We start from the raw sequence: 6268 nt of genomic DNA on the forward strand, positions 1-6268 counted from the left end.
CCTCCTACCACTAACACAGCTCTCAATAGCTATTCTCCTAGACCAGTGATGGGCAACCTTTTGAGCTTGGTGTGTCAAAATTCGCCAAAAAACCGAGCATAACTCAGGTGGTGTGTCACTTTGAGAAAAAAACCATAATTTCGCGATATTTATAGTTTAAATAACAAAAATGTATAATTGTAATATATAACTGTATTTAATAAACCAAAAACTAATTCTTTAACTTACCTGCTTAGTGACTTCTTTGTTCATCTGTCAGTCGGTTTCTTCTGTTGGTCTTGATATTATTTAACTTGTGTGGGGTGCCGTGAACTAAGATAAGTGAAGGGGAGGGGGAATTCTTTAACTAACCTGCCTATTAGTGACTTTTTTGTTGCTGAATTTCATTGGCTAAATCTTCAATTGAAGGTTGGTATTTTGTACACTTCAAGCCCAAGCAAGCGCTACTAACTTCATCTGCCAATCTGTTTCTTTTGTTGGTTTTGATATTATTTAACGCTGAGAATAAGGTTTCACAAAAGTACGTAGAGGGAAAAATTGTGAGTAAAGCCATTGCTATATTTTTCAGGGTGCTAAAAGTGTCTGGTAATCGGTTCCAGGCACTCCAAATTTCCTGTTCGTAGTGGCACTCCTCTTGATTCTCCAAGCGGCACCTTTCCAAATTCTCAAGCTTTGACCTCAAGTCGACAAACACCTGAGCCCAGATGCTGTCTTGAAATTCTACAAGTTGCATCTCCAAATCATCAATTTGCATCCATTGGAAACCATTTAATTCCAAACTACTGTAGACTACTACATCAGGATACTTAATTATTTTCATGGTCTGTTCTAGGCTTCTAAATTGATTAAATCTATCACTGAACTGGTCAAGTAACGAGTCTAAAACATGCTGGTACTTTATATGCAAGGATTCCATTTCATTTTGTATAGCTGTACTGGCCTTCTCAAAATACTTTGTTACTCGAGGAAAATACTTATAAGTTTTAGTTTCTACATCTCGCTTGAAAATTTTAAGTTTACTTTCAAAAGCTTTTATGTATCCAAACATAACGTCAATACTTTTGCCAAAACCTTGTAACTTTAAGTTCAGTTCATTAATATGAACAGAGAGATCTGTAAAAAACATCAGGGTGTTGACCCACTTATCATCACTGAGCTGAGGAAAGTTTCCCAGATCCTTATCCTCAAGAAATACCTTAATTTCTTCAAAGCACTCCACAAAGCGCTCAAGAACTTTGCCTCGGCTCAGCCATCTTACATTATTGTACATCAGCAGTCCACTGTAGGTGGAATCAACCTCCAGTAAAAGTGCAGAAAATTCTCGCTTGTGAAGGGGGCGAGCAGCTATTAAATTAACTATTTTTGTAACAACTGACATTAAGTCGTTTAAGTCAGTGAATTTCTACTGAGTGGTAACTCAGATATTCTCTTAATAATTGCATCTTTATTCTGCATATCGTGAAATAGAACTGGTGCACTTCTTAGGAGAGTTTCTTTAATAAATTCTCACTCACTGAGTGCTTTTCCATGCTGAGTTATGGAGTGAGCAATGCTCAAACTTGCAGTTGTTAAATTTGTAGAACCTTTTACAAATTTAAGGATGGAATTAGATTGGCTCTTATAAAAGTGTAGCTGCCTGGAAATGTATTCCTTCCTTTCATCCTCACTTTTTTTCAAGAGGTGGGAATGATTAGTTTCAAAATGTCTATTTATATTCCACGTTCTGCTTACTACCGTTTCAGTATATAGAACGCAAAATGATCTGCCATTTTTTTCTATAATGCCATACATCTCGGTCCATGTCTCTTGAAAGGGTCGGCTACTGCTACTACCTCTTCCTTTACTTAACCTTGGTTTTTTATTTTTTGGGTTCTCCATCAGGGGGCAGTGACAGAAGATAGAATTATAGATAGCCTGTTAGCCCTGCAGGCAATTAGGGGTTAACTAGCCTAACTGACCACCTTATGTAAATTAAGATGGCTGCCGCTATTCCTAATGGCGGGAAACGGCACCCATAGCACATGCCCTCGCCTCTCCCAGCCTCCCCCTCACCTATCTCAGTAATGATGGTCAATTAGAAATCCACGACACCCCAGAACAGTAGATTGGATGATGGTTGCTGTGGTTGCTGGTAATGGCGATCACAGGGCCCCCAAAGATGCGTCCCCCACGGCACTCCGCTGCTCTCTGCTCCACCGGCCGGAAGTGAGGTCAAAGATCTCCTAACAGCCGTGCAGGAGCCGGGGCAGAGGGAGCAGCAGGGAGGGAATGAGCAGAGGACTCGGAGGGAGCCAATAGGAGTGCACACGGCACCCCCCAGTGGGTAAACATGCACCGGGAGGGGGGGTGATTTCGCCGGGGGGGGGAGGTTGCGCTGCACCTGGGGGGGTGCATCGGCAATCCACCCCGGGTGTCAGCAAGGAACGCCGCTGCTTCTCTGTATGCGGCCACATGTCACCGAAAATGGCTACGCGTGTCAGTACTGACACGCGTGTCATAGGTTCGCCATCAGGGTCCTAGACGCTTCTAGATTCCTACCTCCAACCAATGATGCAGTACCTAGAATCATTGAATCTCTGCACCCTGGAGCAACTTTTCTGAACATCTAACTGTGAGTAAAAAAAAAAATAGACTCTGGAGCGTTCTGGTGTGCCAATGCTTACCCAACAATATTGACTCCCTACAGTGAAGCAATTAACTGTTGGAGACAACTTAGCAAACGAACCTCACCCAGAACCATTCCCCCCACCCATCCGAACACAGCTTAGTAGCAGCCAAACTGAACTGATCCAAAATTAATATAGCCAAAATACTCCTAGCTATCTATCCCTTATCATTGATCCATCTAACAATAACTATCCCACTCGCAGAAAATAACATCATACCCATACTACAGAATCACCAAAGACTGACCAGACACTCCACACCACAACAAACTGACAATACCCATATCAAACGAAAAAGCCAACATGCTGACAGCACCAACAGAACGGAAAGAAAGGTCATATCAAACACACACTCTAACAAAGAAACAACAACTAACAAAAATCCACACGACACCAAATATAGAAGCCCCATACCAAAAAATCCAAGTGGGTTACATCAACGCCAGATCCGTCGTAAACAAAACAACAACAGTAACAGACAGGATCATGTCAGAAAACCTTGATCTAATCTTCATCAATGAAACCTGGATCCATGATCAAAAGGACCCCATAATCCTCGAACTCTGCCCTCCAGGATACAAAATCACTCACTGGACCAGAATGGAAAAGAGAGGTGGAGGCATAGCACTAATCTATCGATCCCACTTCACAACCGAAATCACTGCAGAGTCCATAACAACCCAACCTGAAATTGCCTCAATCAGAATCTACAGCAAACCACTGCTTGATCACCTGAACTGTATCTTGTTTTACAGACCACCAGGTAATTGGAACGAAAGCCAGCCAACCTTCATGGATGTCATTTCAAACACTTCTGCAACCAACTCAAACATACTGATACTAGGAGATATCAACCTTCACTTGGAAGACCCAAAATCTGCCAACGCATGAGAATGAAAGAATTCCTCCAACTATGGAATCTTAAATGGCCACACATACAAGTAACCCACGTCAAAGGTCACACACTCGACCTCATCTCACATAAATTGGCCACAGACCAAAACCTGTTGATAACTGATATTAAGTGGACGGAAACACCATGGACCGACCACTACAAACTAAACTTATCTCTAAACTGGCGGAAGAAAGGTTCACACCACATACAAGAACACAAAACCTACAGCAGAAGAGACCAAATAGACCCAAAAACATTCTGGCAACAAATATACAATAGCAAATGGACAACACAAACGGACTCCATACACTACCTCTCCAACTGGGACAAAAGATGCAGAAGCATACTAGACGATATAGCACCCTTACAAACAAGAACAACATGAAGACATATCTCGATACCATGGTTCAACGAAGAATTGAAAAAACTCAAAACACAATCCAGGAAACTCGAAAGAGCTTGAAAAAACTAAAAGATGAACACAAGCTCAATGCTTGAAAGCTATTCAGGAAAATCCTTAAGAACGTTTTTATTCGAGAAAGCATATCCCCCTTAACGCTCAGTCTTCACCTTCCCCATATTACCTATACCCATTTAGCCAACGTGTATTGCCCTCATGATCTTTCCCGTCCTTCTGACTTTTGTGTCCTTACCCTCCTTATATTGTAACCTTTTGTAACATTGTAAGCCACATTGTGCTCACTCTAGTGGGAAAATGTGGGGTATAAATGTACAACAAATAAATAAATAAATTACAAAGAAAATACAAATGCGCAACAAGACAGGCCAAAAGGTCATATTACAGAACCAAAATAGGACCAGACTATAAAGACACAAAGAAATTATACCAACTCGTAAACAAACTACTAGACACCTCCTCGGTCACCACAACCAACACAGACATCCCAACTGCAGACAAACTCACTAAATATATTTATTTATTTGTTACATTTGTACCCCGCATTTTACCAATGTGGCTTACATAATACTGTAATGGCACTCGCCAAGTCGGTTGATAACAAATACAAGGCTATATTGTGGTCGAAAGAGGTAGGTGTGTATCAGGCAGCATGAGGGTCGAAGGGAATGAGGATTGTATATTGTCCAGTACGATCATTGGTTATGCTGTGTTGCTGGGTGTGGGGATTTAAGGTGAATCGGTGGGGTAGGCCTTTTTGAAGAGGTTAGGTTTTAGTGATTTCCTGAAGTTTAGATGGCCATGGATTGTTTTCACGGCTTTTGGGAGTCAATTCCATTGTTGTGTGCTTATGTAGGAGAAGCAGGATGCATGTGTTGTTTTGTATTTCAGTCCTTTGTAATTTGGGTAATGTAGGTTTAGGTATGATCGTGGTGATCCGATTCTGTTTCTGGTTGGTAGATCTATGAGGTCTATCATGTATCCTGGGACTATGCCATAGATAATTTTGTGGACCAAAGTGCAGATTTTGAAGATGATCCTTTCTTTGATTGGGAGCCAGTGCAGCTTTTCTCGGAGGGGTTTGTAAATTTACACAACATACTTCCTCTCGACAATACTAATATCGAAAACTTCATTGACAGTCTGGACCCAAGCCCCGGAGAATACCCAGTGGACCGAAACTGCTCAAAATTCGCTCTCCTCACCACCAAAACAGCTACCCAAGCGATCCAGAAGTTCTCCAACACTCACTGCAAACTGGATACGTGCCCCAGCTACCTACGAAAATCCGCCCCTGACCGCTTCATAACAGACCTTACATCCCACCTAAACTACTTACTCCAACAAGGTCTCTTCCCTAAGGAAAATGGCAACATCCTACTCATCCCAATTCCCAAAGACACTAAGAAAAAGACAAGTGAACTCACCAACTACTGCCCAGTAGCATCTATCCCACTAGCAGTCAAACTGATGTAAAGCATGGTAACCAAACAACTCAGTGATTACATAAACAAATTCTCAATCTTACATAAATCACAATCAGGTTTTCATCCCCTCCATAGCACTGAAACAGTACTCATTACACTCCTGGCCAAATTCAAGCAGGAAATAGCAACAGGTAAAAGCATACTTCTCCTTCAATTCGACATGTCTAGTGCATTCGACATGGTAAACCATAATATACTACTAAGGCTCCTAGATTACTTCGTTATTGGTGGAAACATACTCAGTTGGATCAAGGGCTTCCTAACCACCAGGACATACCAAGTGAAATCAAACTCAAAAATATCATCACCGTGGAAAGCTGACTGCGGAGTACCTCAAGGGTCACCACTATCACCGACCCTCTTCAACCTCATGATGACACCACTAGCCAAGTCCTTATCCAACCAAGGCCTCAACCCATTCATCTATGCAGACGACGTCACAATATACATACCTTACAAACATGACCTAACAGAAATCACCAAGGAAATCAAGCTCAGCCTAAATATCATGAACTCATGGGCAAATGCATGCCAAATAAAACTCAATATAGAAAAAAACACACTGTCTCATCCTCTCATCCCAATACAATACAAACAAACCCACTAGTATAAACACCCCTAACTACACCCTTCCTATCTCAGACAGCCTGAAAATCCTCGGCATTACTAACAACTGTAACCTTACACTCGAGACAGAGCCAAGCTAACTTTACAACTAAGAAAATGTTCTACGCAATGTGGAAACTCAAACGAGTGAAACCATTCTTCCCAAGGGAAACATTCTGTAGCTTGATACAATCAA

This window comes from Microcaecilia unicolor, chromosome 1 (genome assembly GCF_901765095.1).
Source record: "Microcaecilia unicolor chromosome 1, aMicUni1.1, whole genome shotgun sequence".
In the NCBI taxonomy this organism is placed as follows: Eukaryota; Metazoa; Chordata; class Amphibia; order Gymnophiona; family Siphonopidae; genus Microcaecilia; species Microcaecilia unicolor.